Source organism: Ptiloglossa arizonensis, chromosome 6, assembly GCF_051014685.1.
Source record: "Ptiloglossa arizonensis isolate GNS036 chromosome 6, iyPtiAriz1_principal, whole genome shotgun sequence".
Taxonomy (NCBI): Eukaryota; Metazoa; Arthropoda; class Insecta; order Hymenoptera; family Colletidae; genus Ptiloglossa; species Ptiloglossa arizonensis.
In genome coordinates, this window is record NC_135053.1 from 1,277,030 (window position 1) to 1,300,252 (window position 23,223).

A 23,223-nucleotide genomic window follows, 5' to 3' on the forward strand; every position below is an offset into this window, starting at 1 on the left:
ATGAGAAAAAGTTCAACCTATGAGGCCCTGATGGATATTCATTCTATTATTATGACACACGTAAGTAACCAGTAACGAAAATCAGACTTTAGACGCGTGGAAAAGAAATAATGATACGAGTAGGTAGAACGGAAATTAATTTTATGTGGGTAAATTAAAGTGTCAATTATCTGGAATTTATGAGAAACCAAATTCATAAATACGCAGATCATATTTGTAGCATGCGATACATGTTCCAAAAAGATAATGCTTGTATACATACAGCAAAAATGATAGAAGTGTATATTTTAAAAGGAAAAGTTTCTGTTCTGAAATGGTCAGTGTGCGGTTGCTCACGGACATACATAAATTTAATAGAGAATTATTGGAGGATTACGATCACAAATAGTGTGTGCAGAGGAAAGGCTATTTCATAAGATGAAAAAGTTGAAAGAATGTATCAAAATAGAATTGGAACAATTTATCGTAAACCAAAATTCAAGATTTGTACAATTAGTTACTTAAACAAATAAGATTATGTATCCATTTATACGTTTACATTTCTTGTGAGATAATTGACTAACCTTTCGTCGATCTAAATTATCTTTAGATGTTTGTACAAGGCATTCTTTATGTATAATTCACAACTTTTATTTTATTACGATTATAAGATGAGAAGTTAAAGATAGCATTTGTCTGGGAGTGTATAATATTTTTTTACACTTTTGATAAATATTGATTAATATTCTTATATTCAATTGTTAATTGTATCTTTTCCAATAATTGTAATAAGATATTTTACAGTTCGGTAAACTTTTGACTTTAACTGCAATGGCAAAAAAACAAAATGTGTATCGGTTATAGTATATTGCATAAAATCTGTTTGCCTATGTATAATACCTTTGTAAAAATTGTTGTTTATAGGGACATTTATCTTATATTTATCGATTGTTTAATCCTACGTATTATATTTGAGGTTTTAATGTAACGGATACCTTATTAGACAGATGATTTTCTGAAGAAAGTAACAATTTCTTTAAAACTGTCCTAAACAAGATTGTGCGAAATGTCACATTTTGAATTAATATGTCCTTCAAATGAGTGCAAACATTAGATGTATAGAATTCGACTCTAATAGAAGTCGAGACTCAACATTTGCAAATATATTCGTAAATGATTCGTAATTGCTAAATTTCGTGTCCATGCGATATTAAATATTCGCGTAACAAAGAAGTCTATGTTCCCCCGTTGTGTTTAATATTTTTACAGAAATTAATTCTAACAAGGCACACGCAAATAACGGAAACAAAATTTTGAACGTCGTTTTGAAACGAAATGAATTTTTATACAATGAAAAGAGTTAGAAACAATTCCACTTTCCCTTTCAATGGCAGGTAAACACGAACGATATAAAATCAAAATAATAACAATATCAAACCAGTTCGAAAGTTCAGCAGATTTCTCTAGGGGTTGATCCACGATCGGTTTATTTTACTCGTTAACAGCGGATAGTGAATCATGGAGTAATTACGTGAAGCATGCGTGCAAACAGCTGACTTTAAGAAAGTACACGAACAACATTTACTAAACTTTAACGATCGAAGTTGATGGAACTTTCTCCTACGTTTAACGCGCGTAAACATTTTATTTGCGTTGGTGGGAAAATAAAAAATGTACACTTACGCGATGTTAATAAAAATCATAAACCGAAGAAATGTTTAAATGGTTTGACGGTGCGCGTGACAGTGCATAAGTAGCTTTCAATTTTTTTCTGTAAATACCGGTCGGCTGTCACGTGCCTCCTCGAAACAAGTCTGTAGATCACGAGTTTATTGCAGCACGATTGAAATCGAAGTCACGAGTTTTCGCTTTCTCGTCATCGAGTTACTGACGTTGTCGGTGACACGGTTATCGATAAGTTGCCTTTAACCAAGGACCGAAACTCTTTCAGAAATAATTGTTTCAAACTGTTGTATAAAGGTCCTTGGTGAAACAGTTACGAAGTATCGAAATAATCTCATAAATGTTATGGCAAGGAAATGTGCTCACAATATCTGTATTGGTTCTATATTGGTTCTATATTGGTTCTATAACGGTTTTATGACGGTCCTATATCGGTTCTCGTATCGATTCTACAGGGTGTTCTGGAGTTTTCTCGTCAAACTGCTGGAACATATTTTATACGTCAAAATAAAGAGAAAATGTTATGCGCGAAGTTATAAGCAAATATTGAACGGAACGTGAAATATAGGTAACAATGGATTTTTCCTTCAGAATATGATGAATCGATATCGGAGACTTTTGTTTCCAGAAATTAATTCAATCTTACGCCTATTGATTTTTGTGTGTGTGGAGAATTGTAAAACAAAAGTTGGCGATACAGAAATAATTTCGAACGAAGAAACAGCGTTGCAATTAATAATAAATCGTTCAATAATCGTGTAATAAATTTCACATTACGTCGATGTTTGTATGGACATGTAAAGATGACTTTTTGAAATGTGTTATTAAATATAGTGAATGATCGTTTATTTTGACATCGTATTAATGGTACTACTTATCAGGTATACTGAATCGTTTCGAAGGAACAAAATGTCATGCGAGTGCACACATAAGATAAACAAAGTAAACATTTTATATTTCATAATGGAACACTCACTGTTACCTATTTCACGTTGTGTTCAATATTTGTTCATAACTTTGTAACGAAACGTTTATAGTCGACCTTCGTGCAACATCTGTTTCTTATTTCCACTTGTAGAATGTGCAGTTTAATGAAAAAATTTCAAAACACTCTGTGTATCGGGTAAATTACTGTACCTATGTAAAGAGAAAATTGTCACGTTGCCAATTGGGTAGATCTACCTCTTTGTGTCGTGCCACGTTGTACGCTTACAAATGTACACGGTAAACGTGTTTATATTAACTGTATAAAACCTAAACTCAAACGTAGCCTTAATTATGTGCACAACTTTGAGGTACGAACTTACTCGCTACATCAATTAAATATACGATTATCTATAATTCATTGGTATAAGGGTTAAGTCCAAAATATAATATAAGTGATTTGTATTGACAAAAAGTTGCATGTTTTCAAAACATTCATTTTTTTCGAATGCCACGGTAAAATATCGGTGTACAAAATACATTATTACGAGTAACTAAAGTTTAAGATTACTTATGCTATTTGCAAACTCTTTTAGTTTCATTGGGATTTCAATCAAGTTCAGTTTGTAAGACTTTCTTTTCGCATTTAAAAAAAAAAAACAATTATTTGTAAGTTATTACAAAATAATTTTGTTTAACAGTTTCATATAACTATAATTAATTAAATATTTATTAATATTTTTTCTAACCATCGGAAACTAAATACAATATAAACATTTAAAGTTTAACATATATCTGAACGATATAGTTTTCATGCTATCGGTTTGAAGATAACATTAACTAGCTGTAACTCTATTGTGTTATACCTCTGTAGAAAGAGAATTTATTTTTATTTATTTCATAGAATAGAATATCATTGTAGCTACCTATGCAGAGATATCTTTCACAGCAGTCATCGATACAAAGGCCTGCTTTCCATCGACAGATATCGTAATGATAACCAAATTCACATTTTCCAGCATTGCATTTTGCAATTATAATACATTACTCAATCTGTACTGATGGTTAGTTCAAAAGATAAATCGTTTACCCTATTCGTATATTCAGTAAAGATACATGTTGAATGTCTTTTTTTGTTTCTATTATAATGTCATAACGATAAGTGTGTATATTGTATAAAAATTACACGTTATGCAATTATAAATACCACAAACGTGTACGATGGTTATACTTTAAGTTCGAGTGCATATATTTTAGATTAAACTACAAGTTTTCAAAATTCATCGTAATCATGACCTAAGATAGCTCAGCGTGTCAACTGTCAAGTAATTTTTGAACGAGTAGAGTTTGTCATTAAATTTTTTTTATTGTTAAATATTATAGTATTGAGAATTATTCCGAGTAGTCGCGATATTTTTAAGCGATCTTGACACAGGTTCTGCTATTATAAATAAGAGAAACATTTTCACTTTTAGGGGTATAGATTTTTGCCACTAAAAGCAATTCAATCCGATGTACAAATTCGTCTTTCTTGAATGTGATATTTGTTTATCCATTTCGACACACCTTAAGCAAATATCTAAGTTAAACTTATTCTATAAAATAGTGACGAGCAAAAGGAAAATTACTTTTTATAATTTATCATCATTTTTAACTAATCGGGATTTATTTTCACAGTTAATAAGAAGAGAAAAATATAATATTATTCGAAATGGCCACGCTTTGCAGTGACTCAGGCTTCCAAATGAGACGGCCAATTGGCTGTCGGGGAATCCATGATCTCCACGGTTATTTCAGAAATTGCTTTCCTCAAGCTGTCCTTCGAGCTATCTAAATTTTCATGAGAAATTTTGCCAGCCGTATTTTCCAGCTTTGATTACAATTTACAATCGTTAATAGATAAATCTTAATCTGGCCTACTACAAAATCATGGTTGCGTGGAATCCCATCAAGGAGCGACGTTTTTCTGTGACAATGACGTTAAATCTGTGACCAAAATTTATCAATAATATATGATAGAATGTATGCTAAAACTTTTCATTCGTATATCAATCATTTAACGTAAAATCGAAGTACATTTAACGCTAAGATTATTGATTTTCCTTTTTTCCCTTGAAACTCAATACCTATTGATAGTCTCGAGAAACTAATTCGAACATTCCGTCGCTTGGATTCAGGATAAAAATTGTCATTTACAAGTAGGAACTGCTGACCTACCAATATGATAATGGTTGATGATATACATCGGTCGAAGCGAAATTTCTTTTTGTACCAGTTATGCAAGATGGTACGTGAGTTGATTAACCTCAATTCTCACAAGTCGCAACTTTATCCCGTGATATAAGGTCGCCAACTGCCACCACGATGGCCCAACCTAATCGGCCAGCTAGTAGACCAGGGACCGTGCACTCTATTAAGCTTGTGGCTTAAGAGGAAATGGTCACTCTGTCAACCTCTTCAGCCGACTCTCGTGGTACCATTTTGGCTATGGTAAGGTTGGCACGGAGCCATCTTCTGTGTTAACAGTCGAGTTAACAAGCACTTTGAGTACGTGAGGATACTGCACCCTAACGGTTGTGGGGATCGTCCTGCAAGGGGTTCGATTTGGTAAAAAATGATTTACAATTTTTTATGCTTATCATCGTTCCATTTTCAATACTTTTCATAACTCGGTAGACCTAGGCAATCGTTCCTGAATGCTCTATAACTCTCGAGCTGATTCTTTTGTTCGAATTAGTTTCTTGAAAAAAGGGGATAATCAAAGACCTTGGTATCGAATATATCTGACGTCAAATGCTTTGTACGTGAACGTGCAGAAATACGTAGTTAATAACTATACTCGAGTTTTTCTAACGGATTCACTCTGTTAGCCTAATCACATCTGAATCGCGTCCACGCCCTTGGAAGAATTGCTGTTTTAAAGTTGCTCACCGGAGAGAAGCGATTTAAAGATACGGTTAGGTTCGTGGATTATTTTATCCAACGCTGAGGGGTTTATTTAAGTTCAGCAGACGTATATAAAACCAGCGATTCACTTTTTAAGCCGCCTAATCCCACTTTACTGGAACGGGAGGACGACTCAAGTATTCGGTGCATTGTTAACCAGGGTTCAGGATTATATTAATGTTCTGTAATTTCGGGGGCTTGATCCTTCATAGACCCCGAACTATAGCATATAATAGGTACTTTTATTTCGCTGTCGTGGATAAGAATTTTATCGATCGTTGGGTATATAACATCAGAGATAAGTATATTTTTTATGTAGATACAAAATTCAAATAACGAGAAAAGAACTTTTAATGCGTCATTCGTTCAATAAAAATTATTATACATTCCAAATTATGAAATGAAATTATAGTTTTCTTTGGATAAATAACTGTTGATCTCAATAATTGTTCAATACAGTAAGATATCCGTGAGAATAAATCGTTATATGCACGGTGTTTTCATTAGACATCTATTATTCGAATAAAATATTGCCCATCTTTGTATGACACGTATGTACATTATACTTTTTAAGAATTGAAAGGGAGACAATGATTTTTTTCTTAACGAGCCAATTAAAATTGATTAATTCTTTACTGTTACGTAACATACATATGTACGGAGTTCGTTCACAGTGTGAGTATAATAGCGAATAGGAAGTATGATTTAACCAGGGAGTAGAAATTGAAATAGTTATGATAAGGTTGCGGTCACGGTCTGCGAGATAACCGAAATGTTATTTACAGTCTTCGGTGTTACAATTATGGTAGTAACCGAAATTAACTAAAAATTTTCTGCCACCATGACTTACATTAGTGTGAAATTTTCTGTTATAGCAATAGTTACGTTGTATAGAAAAGCGTATATTAATAAATGCAAATTCATAATATCAAGTTTAAATGGATTAATACGGTAATACTTGTAATTATGAAAAATTGTACTATATGTGACACAATTTTTTTCTACAAATATAAAAATAACAATTTAAACGATAAAGAAAATTTTGCGTAAAATTAAAAATTATGTTTCATGTATCAACAATACATAGCAAAACTATTGCTTTACCATTTACTTGATGATTTACAGAGCAAACAAGAAAAACATTTATGAACACATGTATAGAAAATCAATTGAGTATTTAATTCAAACTCCGAATTAAACACTATTTCTTTTTGATTTTTGATTTTTTAATTAATTTTTCAATAACTGATTCATACAACACAATATTGTATAATTGTTAAAGGTCAATATTTTACATACTTCTTCGAATAATGATTACAAAAGCATACACATATTTACAATCAAACTGACGTGGATGTTTGCAAGACAGTTAAAAGACGAGTATTTTTTTTTAAATGGTTTACTTGTTTATATTCATATACGTATAGCAATGTTTACCTTTTAGACTTTTCGATAACCATTTTGTATGTTTTATATTTTTGCTAAAACACCAATGAAATATTTATAAGTAATCAGTAATCAGTTAGTGATTTTATGTTCGATGTATTGAAAAAATCAATGTTTTATACGTATATTTTAATTTTGCATAGCGTGATTTTTCAAAGTGGATTGGGTTAGCCTATATATAGATACCATCCCGCGCATTTACAAGAAAGAAAAGACAGGTGTGCTTGTATTTTGTGGTCGAATTACTTACAGGTCATATCACCAAAAAATTGGTGGAAACTTTTAGGATCGACGATAGGATGACCGAGTCACGAATCGATTCTGTGCAACAGGCAGAAGGAAATAATATTCACCTTGGTCAGTCTACATAGTCGTGCTTCAAAACATTTTCCTTTCCGTCTTTTTACGGGATAATACTAAAAAAGCAATATCGAAAATTTCTCCATTCGAATATTCAAACCCCTGATTCAAATTTCGTGTCACGACATGACGAATTCATTTTTTGCTTAGAAACAAAGCTCACGAATCTAAAAATTCGGAAAATTTTGAACAATTGGATGCAAGTAGAATCTGGATTAGATTTGGCAAAATGAAACAATTTCAACAGTACTGTACCAAGAGTTTAGTTTCATGTTACGGATGAGCTGTTCTATTTGTACATAATTTTTAACAATTTTTAGAATTTTCAGGTTTGTGAACTTCCTCTGTCAGTGCAAACGCATGAAAATTTCAGAACCCGCAATATCGTTATTAACGTTGAATCTGTAGCAATTAATTTCTCGAGAAATTTGGTACCTAACGGAAACTGTTGAAATACCATTGCTTTGCACGAAATGGCACATTCGAGGCGATTGTAATTCTGTTCGATCGACTGCTTCGATAATGCTCACTTTGTCCATGAAAATGTCCATAATTAAACGCGTAACAGGCACTTTTTAAAATTTACGGAATACGTTTGCTATCTTCTTAATAAATAAATCAATTTTTTATCTTCCGCTTAGTGTTACTCTGTGTAATTGTGTCTCGATGAAATACTTGGTAATATTGTTTAAACTCGAATTAGCTTCTTTCGAGATGAGTAAGAATTTAATATCGCCAGGACTTACGAAATTATTCTTAACCAAACATTTAATAACGAATATCAAAGGCACGACAGTTTCAGTCGCTTTTTTATGACGAAGAACTCTCGTCTTAATTAACTGTTGCCCGATCGAGAACAGTCTAAGTTTAACCCGCAAGCTAAGAACATCGCGTGGTGTACCGCATCGTTGTTTGTTTCATCATTGATGGGTGAGCGTAGACAATCGATTTATTAGTAAATTAGCGCATTTGCCATTTTCAGGTACATCGGTTTGAGAAAAACGAGTTTAAAGCGTTTCGTGGTGTTCCAACGTTTCGATCTTATCTATAGGTAGTTATGTTACTGGAATGAGATTTTGTCCCACTATCTGCTAACAATAAGTGTACTGGTGGTTGAAAAAATAGAAATAAAGTTAGAAATAAATCACACTTACCAAACTTCTGTCTCTCCAATAATTTTACGAATTTCGTCTTAATACTTAGTAATGACAAGTTTTAAGATCCTGAATCAGTGTTTTCCATAGTAAGAGGCCCGACTTCTAAAAGGGGAGGGAGAATGCAAAAGAAAATTTTAATTAACACATCGATCTCGAAATTTAACAACTGTAAGATTATATTTTCCTTGTATTGCGTTTGTCTCTTCTATGAATTGCTTTGAATAACACAAACTAAAATTCTAACCAATAGTGATTGTATTATGCCATCGTGAAATTTAGTTTTTCAAATTGTTATTCGCAGTTGTAATGATTAAATTCGTGTTAAGGTATTTAAATAAAAAATTAAACGTATTCCTATGTACCGGTATCCTGAAAAAGGTAATATATTTTTTCTTTCATTTCGTAAATATTTCCATTTCTAAATTTTCGCCCAAGGTTGTTATAAAAGTGTGTCACTGGTATTTTCATGATTTTCTATATTGCGTTACATTTGCAATATATAGTGCAGTAGATATAATTTATTTGACCGGTTTTCCTCGAAGTAATCTTTTATTTCCAAGAAGTAAATAATTCAATCTATCGAGTAGAATTTTTATAAATATAGGTATATTAAGCATTGTAAACGATTACAGTTCAATTGTTTTATTCGTAACGTAAAATTTCAAGATATCTCCTGCAAGCATTAAACGAACGACCTGGAGTCACGAGATTCCCTGTCTTAAGCGTTTGAAAGATCGATATCGGTTCGCGAGATATTTCGTTCAGAATTGCTAAGGTTCAAGAGACATAAATGTGGAAATTTATCTTTACACATATATGTGTAAATTTATTTAGACGAATCTCTTTATTTGCCGACCGTTGCGATCGTAACGCTTTCGTTTACTAACTAATCTAATATAATTAGCGCGTATTAGCACTTACAGAAGAAGGAACCGGATGAACGTAAACAGTACAGCAAAACAAATATTATTGTTAATTACACAATTTATCGCACTAATATTATTAGAATTAATGTAACATAGAGTTGTCGAACAAAAGAAATGTATTTGTTCCTTTGTCATAATTTTACTTTATTTTACCGAAGAGGAATCAAAATAGTGTTTCTACGACCGAACAGATTTTTATTTTTCGCCTTGCAAATATTTTGTCCAAAGCATCAAGATTTTGTAAATATTTATAAATTATATAGAAAACGTTATGATCGTCGAAAAGAAGGGATCGTTTCTCTACTATTGAACAGATTTTTACTTTTTGCCTAAAGAAAAACAAGATTTTGTAAATGTTTATGAATTACATAAAAAACCTGACGACCATTAACCGGTAAGATAATCGGTATCGTTCAAAGAGCGCTTGTCCAGGTCGTAACCTCTCGTCGATGGGAATACACGGTATCGAAAAGTAAATGGAAATCTCCGTAAGATGCTTCGTGGTTTGAGCTAGGATCGAGTCGATGCAACAGGCGGAAGGAAGTAATATCTGGGGTGGGCGTACCACAGTTTCTACCGCACGACTTCCTTTCTTCCAGGGTCCAGGACGATGTATAACCTTGGCACGTCGTGCACTGAGGGAAATTGGTCCCTTCGGGGCCGAGAGGAAAATCAATGCTCGCTCTCGGCTTGCTTTGCGTTCGAGATAGAGAAAAAAACGAGCACCAGGATCCGTACGTTTGATCGAAATAACGTAGTCTGACAGTTGGATAGATTACCTGTCGCCGTGCACACGCTTATCATTTTCGAATAAAGTGACGTTTTATTGATTCATACACTGCCACCGTTCGAGTTTAAAGTTTTATGTACCGGCGATCCAGCTCCAGGTAGATTTATGTATACACGGTGTGTAGGTACACACTGGATGGCTCCGAAGATACCGATGTCACTGGGAATCGAGGATAGAGGCGTGCACGATGCTGTCGATTTATTTTTCCACGATACACCGCTCGATTTTATTTATTTTTTCCAAAAGTGTTCGTTCCTTTTTTATTTCTACTTCTATTTCTTTTTATTTTCGTACACTCGAACCGACAGCCGCGAGAAATCTATGTATTCCAAGATTGTGCCACTGTATGAATTTTGCAACGTTTTCTTATACCAGTGCACGGCACGGAGCGTAATTTGTAATTCTAAACAGCAGGTGCTTCCTTATGCAAAAGTAAGCCGAAAGAAACTCGAGTTTGGACGTTTGTCACGCACACGTGCACTCGATTAACAGGGAACACGCGCAGAGTGTTCAGACTCGATTTGCATATTTGCGGAATAGACAAAATTAAATGTACCTTTTCAACTGCGAGGGGTCGAGTTCAAGGGGCGAGATCACCCTTTAAATTTTCATCCCTCCATGATGGAGTCTTGGAGACTATTGCTAGGTACGAGAAAACTTTTCACATAAATATTTTACGGTTTTCTTTGCGCAAATTAACACGACGTAAACATCGCTGAAAGAATTTATCGAGAAATTTTTAAATCTCTTTCGGGGAATTTTATTTTCTTAACGATTAAACATTATCGTTATAAGAATTTGAATTTTTAGCCACAATTGAGTCTTTATTGTAACCGTCGATGTCCTCTAATAAGTAAACGTGCTTGTTCGGATACAATTTTGGATAATTATGAAACCATTACTTGCTGTAGTTCGATATGGAGAAAATTCAAAAATGTGTTTTTCAAAAATTTATGTTTTCTTATTTGAATTATTCTATTTAATTTGAAGAATTAAACGCGCTTTGAAAGAGATTTTTAACCGAGTGCTGTCCGAGTGTTTCTCGCAAAATGTTCCAATCTTGGTTTTCCATCTAACGTTTCGCGAGAATTTGTATTTTCATGATCGTCTATACATATGTACAGCCCAGTAAACGTATTTTCGTAATTACGTCGACGTTTCCTTCTTACTTACGTGCCTTTCCACTTAGATTTTTCTCGCATCTCTGCTGTACACGGTGTCTACTTATTATAGCCTATAATCTAGGCTATAGTCTTATTATAGTCTAAAATGTTTCTTCGAAGTAAATGACACAAAAAGTAAACGATAATGGAAGACGTTTCGTTATATTTTAAAAGTGACACGAAAATAAGTTATCAAAATTCGAAATAATTTAAAAATTACAAAGGTAATTTTATCGTACTAATATACAACACATAGGTTGTACACATAATAAATGAAACACTATAATTTTTGTTACACAATGTCTAAACAGTGATCAAAATTAATAACTATAATAGGTGACAATGTTAAATGTCGTATGACGTTAAAAATGTTGAAGTTAGATTTAGAAATAGCATTTCAACTGCGTCTCGTTTCCATACACTTTCTCGTATCTTATCTCGCGCAGTAAAGTTTAGCAGTTTATTTAAATGTATAATATCGCAAACTTTGTCCAACAAAAACATCAGGTGAAATAAAATAATAAAATATCACTTGACTAGTAATCGTTTCGAAATAATAAAATAGAAACACCTTGTTTGAACTGTAATTTTTCACAACTACACATTAACTACAAAGTAGAGAACCGTGTACTTCGCTTATAATAATCGTTGGAAATTTAAATAGATATTATTATCCAATTCAGATTTGCGAGTTTGCCGAAAAATTTAATTAAAAACGTTAACGAACAGTTATCCAATAAAAGTTGACAAAGTGAACAGTGTTAAAGAAAATAGATTTTATTTTGTAACACAATTACAGAGGTTGTGGTTAAATTGTCGGAAAGAGATACTCAACGCGTATCAATTAAAAAGCTATTGCCTCCCGATTAATTAGGATATATAGATACACGTTATATAAATAGAACTATTCTTTTCGAACGCATATAAAAAATGATCACTTTCGATCGTTACGTTTTGAAAAGATTTTGCCAAAACGAATGCTTTGACCACTCGAAGAGAAGCAAGAGGTTTCTAAAGGAATACAAATTAGAGATGACCTCTAACAATCTCTGGGGGTGGACCTATTGTGGTTGTTCTAACAGATACCGGTCTCAAGGGTGAAACATCTTGTTTGAAAATTATCTTACAAAGTCGTATATACAGTCTCTTGTTGGATTCCAGCAAACATCTTGCATATGTAGACTATGTAGAATGTGGATTAAGCGTCGACAACGTCCCAGAGCTTTGTTGGAAGTCTCTTTACTGGAATACATATTATTATTCGGTGTTTGCATTTGAACGAAAGCTTTTTGTGTAACGCACTGTTCAAAATAATTAGAGAATTACTTATCGCACTACAGTGCAAAACCCCGTAAATTTGTTTTGTATTTTCAACAGAATATTTCAACGATTATTCTCGTAAATATTTAATACACTTAGCCTTTTATATATGGAACTATAATTATATATAATTATATATTATGCATGGTATCATAAATGTTACGTTACTTCTTAATTAGAACTTTGCTTACGGTAGTTTAGTAGAAGCCAAACAAAAAAATCATCTTGAATCGAGAAAATTATTAAAGGCGTTTATAATCGTTAGTTTAATGAATGTTACAGTCTCGGACCATCAGAAGTCATTAAAATATTATTCCGTGTAATACAGTAATAGATAGTAATTTTAAATTAGATTCGAAATTTGAACGTTTTACCATTTCAGCGTTAAAATTTTTAATTTGTTTCATCTTCTCTTGCAGTGATTAAAATCAAGTTGTGCCTGTCTATTTCAATGCACGATTGTGAATAATATTAGATCGTTTTGATTAAATTCAACGATTTGTAATCAGTATTCCTTTGTCATCGGCTTCGTTTGATCGAATGAAATATCTGATTCGTTCGAGCGTATATTTGTTAGATTTAAGAAATTTTGAAAAAAAAAAATTTTCGATACGAAAACATTGAAAAATGTTCGACTAAAAAGAAGTATTTTTTTTTTTTGACGAAGTTGCGTCATGTTAGCATGGAAGTACGATGTGGGTTTGGGACGAAAATTGAAATTTTTCAAATGTCGTAAACGAATGAATTAAATATGGAAACGCCCGGCGACAAGTATTCGGTAAACCCGTTGCTGCAAAGTAAATACAATTCGATTTGACGTTGAAATTTGTTGGAAAATTTTTCACTCCGGATGTGCCATGGGCGCAACGCGTTTGATAGAGGAAAAATTGTTATACATATTCAGTAGTCGATCGAACGTCTGCAATAACAGAGAGAGGCGATGATAAAATTCGAATGGCTTGCAAATTGTAAAAGCTCGTTTGTAGTCTTCTTGGCAGGAGTCGATGAAATGTATTCAAATTCCCTTAGGGGTGGCTTGATAAGACACGAGGATAGAGTAAAACTTTCGACGTCTTTTCTGTTTTATCGTCGTTCATTTTTTTTTATCACTGTTGGCGAACATTAGAAACACTTATGAATAATTCAGAGTTTCACGGTAGAACGTTCGCCTTTATCATCATACGTTAATAAGTGCATACAACACGATTCCGTGTTTTAGTTTCTCGTTTTTTTTTTTTATGCAGCCTCCGGTTGAAATTAAATTTTCATTGTATAAATCGACTTAAAAGTATTCGATCGAGCTCTCGCGGATCAATAGCGGGAAAGTGTAACGTGGTCATACGTAATATTGTATTTTCTCTTTCCTAATCCTCTTATTGAATTTCAATAAATATTTTGTCGCGCGATGCACGAAACATTCAGAATTTTATTTATCGTAAAATTTCGTTTCTTTCCGATCTCGTTGATTCTCAATATTGCTCGAATTGTCGAGTTAAATACTACAAATTCTTTGGAGAACATAAAGGAATATCTCTTTTCTGTTTTATTGGATATCAATCGATAATATTTCTCCAAATCGTATTTATTTAGTTCCGATCCTTTTACTAATTTTGATTTTCTTCAGGTCTTAGATTTTATGTATATCGAGTATGATTTAAAGTGAAAATTTACCCACTTCTAAGTACAATACATATATAATACATATGATGCTTTCTCGGTATTTTAGAATAGGAAACAAAACAGGTACACGGTGTAACGGTCGATTTAGATATTATTTATTTGATTGGAAGAATAAAACAATAAGTCGTTTCAAATTGAGAGATCGATCGCTAAATTTACACCATCGGTATCCTAATTTGGACCATAACGTTATACCTACATGAAATATTAAGTTTCATATTTAAATAAACTTATATGTTTACTAATTTTGAATAAGAAAAACTTTCATTTCTCGACTTAGATTCACCTGCACATCATCTAGCGTTCTTGTCAGTGAGTCCATAGATCGCAAGAAATAAATAATATATCTGCGCGTGTACATTCGATCGTTTCTTCTTCTACAATTTGCTCGTAGATTGCACAAAATTTGTGTTCTGTATTTAAATAATGCCTAAATTAAACCAAGCACGGCACTATTTGAACAACTCGGTTGTCACGGAATTTTTTTCACGTACGCGCGTGACCTCGTTTATAAATCCTAAAGATTTTTTCGTCGGTGTGTTATAAAATTATCATATTACATCATAAATGCATAAAATAAATGCATAAAGTTACCTTCTACCATCTTATCGTAGTAACGTTGAAAACATATACGATTAACGACGTCACTGTATTGATTTCAGCCAATTCCAAATAAGGCTATCTTCGTGGAGTCGCCATTGAGGATTAGGAAGAATTTAAAGGATCTGAAAATCTCAATTAAAATTTAAAAATTCCAAGGATCTGAAAATCTCAATTAAAATTTAAAAATTCCAAGGATCTGAAAATCTCAATTAAAATTTAAAAATTCGAAGGATCTGAAAATCTCAATTAAAATTTAAAAATTCCAAGGATCTGAAAATCCCAATTAAAATTTAAAGTTTGTCCGTCTACGAAGAAAAATGAACGCGGAGGGTTGCACCGATCGTGAAATGAAATCCTTAATCTCAACAATAACGAAGAAGTCACGTATCGTAAACTCGATCGTTTGCAAATCCTTGGAGGTTATATATTCCGCAATATTTTTCCACGCAAGTTGCGAGGTTAGATTGGGAAAGTACTATGGTATTAAAGTGCATCCGCGATATTTACCCGCATGAAAGTCAATCAATGAATGGTCAATGCGGGACCGTCGACAGTAGACTTCAGTCATCTAGCAACTCTATCCATTTCTATGAAGTATGCACGATGCGAGCGAAGGGAAGGTCTTTTCCTTTGGTCTTTCAGCACGTGCAAAAGGGGAAGGTGGACAAAGAGCCGGCAAAAAGCACGAGCCAGAAACTATATGAACCAGTCGTGCGTGACTGACCATGCAAGGATTTATTCACCATTCCGCGTGGCTGAGGAACTTTCGTCCGCTCGAGTATTCGTGTCGACGAGCGACAAATGGTCAGTAATTTGTCGCTGATTCTTCGAGGCCTGGCATGGATCGTGTAATTAATTCGATCAAAAATTCCCGGCCTCTTCGAAAGGCTTCTCTTTAGCTATTCAACAGGGCGCGTCGCGACGTTACTTCTGACTAGAGGGTGTAAAAGTGCACTAGAGGCTGAATAACTTAGTGCACCGAAGGAAGTGTCCCTCCCGAAGGAAAATATTTACGCAGAGGTTCGCTCTTCCTTCCTTTCGATTCTGCTCGATGGATTCGAGTCTTTCTTCGTAAATTTTACTTAACGTATCCGGGTCAAGTGGAAATACAGAAATGGATCCTAGTGGATTTCAAGCGTCGAGAATATTTCGAAGATTGTTTTTGCATCGTGATGTTCGTTTACCACAATCGTGTATCATTCAACTCGTATACGTGTATCGTTCGACTGTTATTTATTTCGTTTAAATATAAAAACGTAAAGGATCGTCATTTTTAGTGTTACAGGAACGGTAAAAATGATCGGTGAAGGTTTTTCTTTGTCAATTTTAAGTGAAAAGGTCAGTAGATAGTTTATGAAATACCTTGAGTGCGGCTATCGATCAACAATTGATTTATCTTACCGTGGAATGGAATATTGCTCGGTACCAGCTATAAATTACCACTCACGATCAATTTCTTAAAGCGATTATCTGGTATCGACGTACATTGTGGAGGTTTATCGGTTGGCAGATAGTCTTCCTAATTGGGAGAACTACTTGCTAGGATGACGTTAACGAGATGAATTGTATAAGTTTTCCCGATGATTCTTTTCATTCTTGTCGAACACTTGTGTACATACTTTTCCACGTTATCAAGTTCCTTTGTGCGTTTGGAAACCATCAGAGCACTTATAGTCGATTGCTTTGCAACATTGTTAGTGATCTGATTAAAATTTGCTCAGTATTTTCAGATATTCGTTGCTTACCTTCTTTGTAGATTTGTAATTTGTTCCTTCATCTTCAAGACTGATATCGTAGTCAATGTAAGCTGATTTTTTTAAATTTTCGGATAATCGTTACAAGAGAAAAATAGAGACCCTTTTTAACCTGGAAGCACACACGTTAGAATCTATAAACAATGCTCCTTACATTGTTCTTAAATGTTTTATATTTTTGTTTATTTCTCTAATAATATTTTATATAATAATAACACGAAAAAGTTATCTATTTGTCTTAGAAAACAGAAACAATAAAGTAAAATAATAAATCGCTTACTAAATATAATAGAATAAGAAACGATATCAGTCGCATTTTAATAGCATAGTAAAAATACTAATTGAACGATATATCGTTTTTGCATATTATTTTATTTAAAATAGAATGTACAACTTTGCTTGCAGTTAGAATTTTTATTTAGTATCTGTTTCCGGTGCACAATTTTCTTAAAAAGAAATAGTACGTTGTTTACGAACAACTTTGTCGCAATGTATCACGATGTGCTTGTTTTCCTGTCTTGTGATCCGATATAAACTCCACAACGAGCAACGGATTTTGTTTTGTTTCTTCGATTCTAACTCCCTTTTTTTTTTATCGCGACCCGAAACCTTCTTAACTTATTTTGTTTCGATCGGTAATTTTTTTAGTTTTATACGACTTAGCGCAGGTTCATTGACATTCATAAAACGAAGAGATCATTTCAGCGAACTTTGAACCCTTTTTTTTTCACTTAGATGGTACGGAGATATAAACGTACTAAAAAACTTATTAAAGGCTATAGAAGTTATTGGTAAGAAGAAAATGTCTATTCGTATGGCAGCACAATTGTTTGAAATATCCTAATCAATGCTTCAAAAAAGAATTAAAAAAGTTCAATAGGAAGAATACGAGTGTCCGTGATGAGATACATCTGATGACTATATTTGCGAATCATGTAATCGTTAAGTTTGTTAAAACGAAAGTAAAAAGTTTTTAATTAATGCGATAGTTCTTTTTACCTCCTTTGCAAAGAATGATCATGATCGTTATTATTCCATTAGTGGTAAATGACCTCTTTTGGTTTTAAAGGTTTAATTTTGTTACAAGGTACATTTATGTTTTCTCGATCATGCTAGTACAAACTAGACTTACCTTGCTTTTCTCTACGTAGTATTTTATACTGGAAATATTTTTATAATATTTAAAAAAAAGTTCTCGAAAGATACTGGAAAGAAAAAGAGTCTTTGATTATTCATTTTTATGCAACAGTGTTTAAAAGACCTATGCTCCCGGGTTAGAAATGCATCATTGACAATTAACTAGACATGTTTACATCAAAAACGTGTTTTACGATCATATGCACGCATTTCCATTGCTTAACAAACCGTTAATAGGAAGAAATTTATATTAATATTGAAAGTGCATTCACCCTTCGTTCAATTAAAATCAGTCAAAATATATTTCAAACGTATCTTTGACACATTCGTACTGTAAAATTTACATTCATGCTTTATTGTGTGAATGCACTAATTATAAGTTTGTTATACAACTGTGTATTATATAAATATAAACTTGTAACATCTAAATCTTAATTTATACATATAAAACTCTTAATTCATATACATTAATCGCACAAGATATTCTATTAATCATTCTAATTCGACGAGTTTTTACGGCATAAATTCCTAGAAACAGCGGATACGTTGAGATACATATACGTAGGATTGACCAATCGACATACGTTTACGAGTATGTGTTGCAACAGATGAATTTATACAAGAATTTGATGCATACTTCGGAATGCAAGGCTGAATATGTGAAAATCTGAACACAAATTTGGACGCGGTCGAGGATAAACTGAACGCAAAATTATCATGTACGAGTGATTCTAAAACTGACCCAAGATGAACGAAGAGAGAATCTTTCTTGGTCAGGAATTTCTGAGAAAATGTGAAGAAAGTTTCGGTGTCCAAGTATTATTTAGATAGGCATCCTATGAGCTCTTTCTTCGTAATTCTTCTCTCGAGTTTGCTTCAGTTTCTATATATTATAATGGTAATTTAACAATCATCGAACGAAACAATGGTATTTCCAGGCCAGCTGGTCAGAGTAATTGTAATTACAAATTTTACTTACGGTTATTTTTTAAATAATGATTTCTTTACTTTAAACGACTTCTAAAAATTTAACATTGTCTCTTGACACGTAGACTGTCAAACTCACTTCGTAAAACTTTTGCTTTAATATAAACTTTAATACAAACCTTAATTAATATACTTTAGCCGAGGATGCATTCGATAAAAAAAATGTACAAACTTTATGTAACAAGTCCTTCTTATCTGGAAAGTATCAAAAAGACGCAAAAAATAAATTCGTTTAAAGTCAATACTTTGCGTAATCTGAATTACAATAAATTAATACTTCGTCGAAAACAAAATCCTTCTATTTTGTTCCACGCATTGCTAATAATAATTTTTAAACAAACTGTGTACCATTTTTGAGTTGAATACATTCTAACTTAAAGTATGTTAATTCAAGTTTATATTACAGTAAATTAGAATTGGTAATTCTAACGTCGGAACTGATTAAATACGTAAAATATGGTACACGCATGATGTGGGCGAATAGTTTTGTAACTATAGATACATGATGTGGCGTTCAACGTGTTACATATGTTAAAAGTATTGCAGCACTTTCATATCTTTTCATTTCTATGAAAACTCTTTTTCAATCTTGCCTTAAAATTCCAAATGGTAGTTTTTAAAATATTCTTCCGATACGATTTAAAATAATTTAAAAGTATCATCGATTTTTTTATTTCGATTAACCTGTTACAAATCTGTCTTCTTTATTCGGCAGGTTGGTCTTTAATCACGTCTATCGTTAGATTAGAATAATTTTAAAACGTTTTCTCTCTATGTATAATTTAAAAAATTCACGTACATTAGTAACACGTTAACCGATAATTTCATCACGACGTACACTTTTCTACAAAAATTTGCCAAATTTGCCTTTCTCTTCGACGTCTCTGGTAACGTAACTTCTTGAAAAAGAAGCGCTGCATTGATTAAAATGTTAGCAACTTTCCATCCGATTTCATTTTCCCTAACATAAATATTTCATAAAATACTATAAATATGAACATTAGGTAATCTCTGTATAACTCCAGAAGTATGAAACGGGGAAGTTGAGGGACGACGAAACTCGATAACTCTTTTCCCCTGTGTTTTTGTAAAGTTATTAAAGTTAAATTTGCGAACGCAGCCTTGTTTGTATCGGGAAACTTTTCAAGCCCCGACAAGATAGCAATGTATCTCGACGAGGGGACGCTCGGGACCGCTATTTTTCTCCAATTTAAAGTTTTCTGTCTTAAGGCACTGGTCACGAAAATTAAGTGCACGAAAGTTTTCTCTGCGTTGATAAACCGAACTTTCTATTGGTTTCGCGCGAGTCAACGAACTTGTCCAATATTGACGAAGTTCGACGATTTTCCGCACAAAGCGAATGCATTCCTCGCATTGACGCGAGAACGTGGTGCATTCCACGGTGCGGGAGAGGAGGGGTGAGGGGGAGGGGGGTGGGGGGGTAAAACCGCTGCCAGCATAATCGGACTAGCGCTTTAAGCTCTATCGACGAAACGTATTCCGATTATTTTCCACGCGCGATGCAAACTTTCATCGAGCAGGTGCTCGATACACGCATACGTGAACGTATCGTGCTTCGTATTTAATGACAAATTATGAAATATCCCTGTAAACCACGAAACAGTTTACGCTATTATATGGAAATATTTTATCGCGAATCGTGTGTTCCCTTTTAGTTGCGGTAATGTATTTTTCATTTTCACGCGTGCACATTATTTTACACTCTGCGATACGTGACCGTGCACGTTCAATCACGTGGCCGACTTAAATAATTTCTGCTCGACTTTTGAAAATTACGGGAACGCAGCGCAGTTAGATATGTATCGAAAGTGCATACGTAATTGGGACTAGTCCTTGCATTCAGACTCGACGCGGAATCGTGCGAATCGCGAATAATTATTGCACGTTATTCGCATCGCTGGTTTTTAAATAGAACACGGAAGGCGTAACGAAGCCGAAGTGTTGCGAACACTTGTGCGTTTCTTTCTAAATGGAACTTTTTTTTATCAATTCGATTTTATGTTACTACTTGTCGTGTACACGATATTCAATTTTGCGCAATACTAACAAGGACCATACGCCAACGGCTACGATCTGAATTGAAACTTTCTAAGCTTGTAGAACAGCCAAAAGTAGATGTTTGTCCTCTTGTAACTGCTGTGAGTTAGGTTTAAGGAAAGATCCAAAATTCAGACCCACGGTGCTAAGAAATGATACTTTGGGCGATAGAGTTGTAAGGGTGGTTTCGTCCCTTTGACTCGAATTATCGTAATTAAAAAATCGTACGTATCTATTATTTTTGGCTGTTTTCCGAACGTGTAAAGTTTTACTCGGATCAGAGAGTAAACGATTAATTTGTTCAAAACTAACTTGTAGAGTATACAGAGTGTCCCGTAGGTTCGTATAAATATTTCCATTCTATTCGTTGGCTAAAAATAAGATGAAAATGTTGTATAAAAATGTAATATAAACGTTTCGCATAAATTCTAACGAAGATATGAAATATCAAAGACTCGATGACAGTTTTATTTTTACTCAATTGGCGCGGTACAGTGCACAAATATCTAGATAAACGACGGTTACGTTATACGTATATTGGTAGAGGTTGTATCTGCTCTTTTGAAACGATTCGATACGATTGCAAATTATACACTTCGGTAGCAATTTACTTTCCGTTGCATTCCGGCTCGTGCAGCGACAGTCTGCGTTCTTTAAATGCCAAAACTATTTTCGAACGTTTCATTTATTTTTGTTGCACAAAAGGTACTAGGTGTCACGTTACAGAGCAAGATCGTTATCGTTGCCCTCATAATTCATATTCTCGTTGGAAGCTTTTAATAAAGCATTTACGAGCCTACGTTTCAATGACGTTTTCACCTTATTTTCAGCGGCAGAACATGCGGGCAAAGTTTGTATAAAAACCTGTGGGACACCTTGCATATTAGTACAGTGCTCCTCAAGCCGAACACTATACCTTTCAGTGAACCTCCTCGACAAAGGAAAGCTGTTGGCGGACTCCGTACAGTAGAAGTAAAATATTATTCTTTCGATACGTTTCAAACTTGTTTTCAAATAGAATGTACGTACGTTTTATAAATTTTTGTTCGATTTAAATTCGTTCGTATTTTTTAAGTTAAAGTTTGTATACGCGGTTTGCAATCTAGAGAAACAAGTATAAAAACAAATTATCACACTCATGTGTATCTTCTTGTTATTTATTCAATATCGTTGAATAAATGAATTAACTTTTTTTTACCGAATAGTATTAACAAATTTCTACCGTACTCGACTTTCGGATAAAATTTCAAAACATAATTATTTACACACGAACCGTGTGTTTATCTTATATTAAGAGAATCATAATTGAATACAAAATGTCGTTAGTAATTTGTTGCAAAGAAAAACATTTCTTTCGTTTCGTTTTTTCTTTTTTTCTTTCTTTTTTTGTCAAATATAATTTCTTCATTCGGATCGATAATGTACTTATTTGAACCTTTCGAAGGAAAATGTACAACCGTAACGTTGAGAGTTCTCAATTTTATTGTCCTCGTCGTTGTATCTGTGTGGCCGGTAGTTTATGCAAAACATACGCGCTGCTGGAAAAATGTCTACGAATTTTACGACGTCTTCTTTGCATCGACGCGAGTCGAGATAGAATACAAAAGTATTTGCCTTGTAAATCGCGATATTTCCCGTCTGGAGAGAACGAATTAATTATTTGTCGTTTTTTATTTCTGTTTGCTTGCAGAACGAACTACCGTCCCCATGCTTGGCAGTGGCTTTCCTGGGACCACTTTAGGTGAGTCGTGCGATGCAGTAATGGAAATTTCTCTATTAAAATTTCAAGCAATAAGATTGTTTGCCTTCCATCTTCCATGCTTTGCCGACCTCGATGTGATTCAAAGCGCTCCATTCACGTTTATTATCGAGCGATACGGAATACTCTTGCATTTTAAAGAGAAATCGATACACCGGGGTACGCTAAAGAACACGATACGAAGAAATACGACGGAAGTCAAGTTCCTTATAAACTTGACAAACTTGATTTATGTCTGGCAGCGCGGCAGAAGTTCGATAATAGGAACAGAAAGAAGTTGCGATTGATCGCAAAGTTACGTCAAGATTGGAATTGGTTTTACACAAAGTGATCTACGAAAAGGGTCAGAGAATATAGGGACATGTAGGGGGGACGTTCGAAAAGTTTGAATCGTCGTAAATCGAACACCATTTTAAACATTCGACAGTTTTATGAAAATAAAGTGATTTCTAAAACGATATTCACATTTTCGTTTGTGAAATTATTCTTATACAATTTTGTGTCATCGTGCAATACAGATCCTACGTATTATAAATACATAGTTGTACACA

At 33.7% G+C, this 23,223-nt stretch overlaps 1 protein-coding gene across 8 annotated transcripts in view; it reads left to right on the plus strand.

Moving 5' to 3' along the window:
* LOC143148178 (uncharacterized) overlaps positions 1–23,223 on the plus strand; it is a 103,882-nt gene that overhangs the window by 17,653 nt on the left and 63,006 nt on the right. For 3 of the 8 annotated variants that reach the window (XM_076314208.1, XM_076314206.1, XM_076314210.1), the window contains exon 2: positions 22,604–22,654. The exons of 3 other annotated variants lie outside the window; for them this stretch is intronic. The gene's annotated coding sequence lies outside the window, so the exon portion shown is untranslated. Of the gene's footprint in view, positions 1–21,743; positions 21,886–22,603; positions 22,655–23,223 lie in introns of all 8 variants that reach the window. 2 more of the 8 variants (XM_076314207.1, XM_076314209.1) reach the window with 1 other exon arrangement.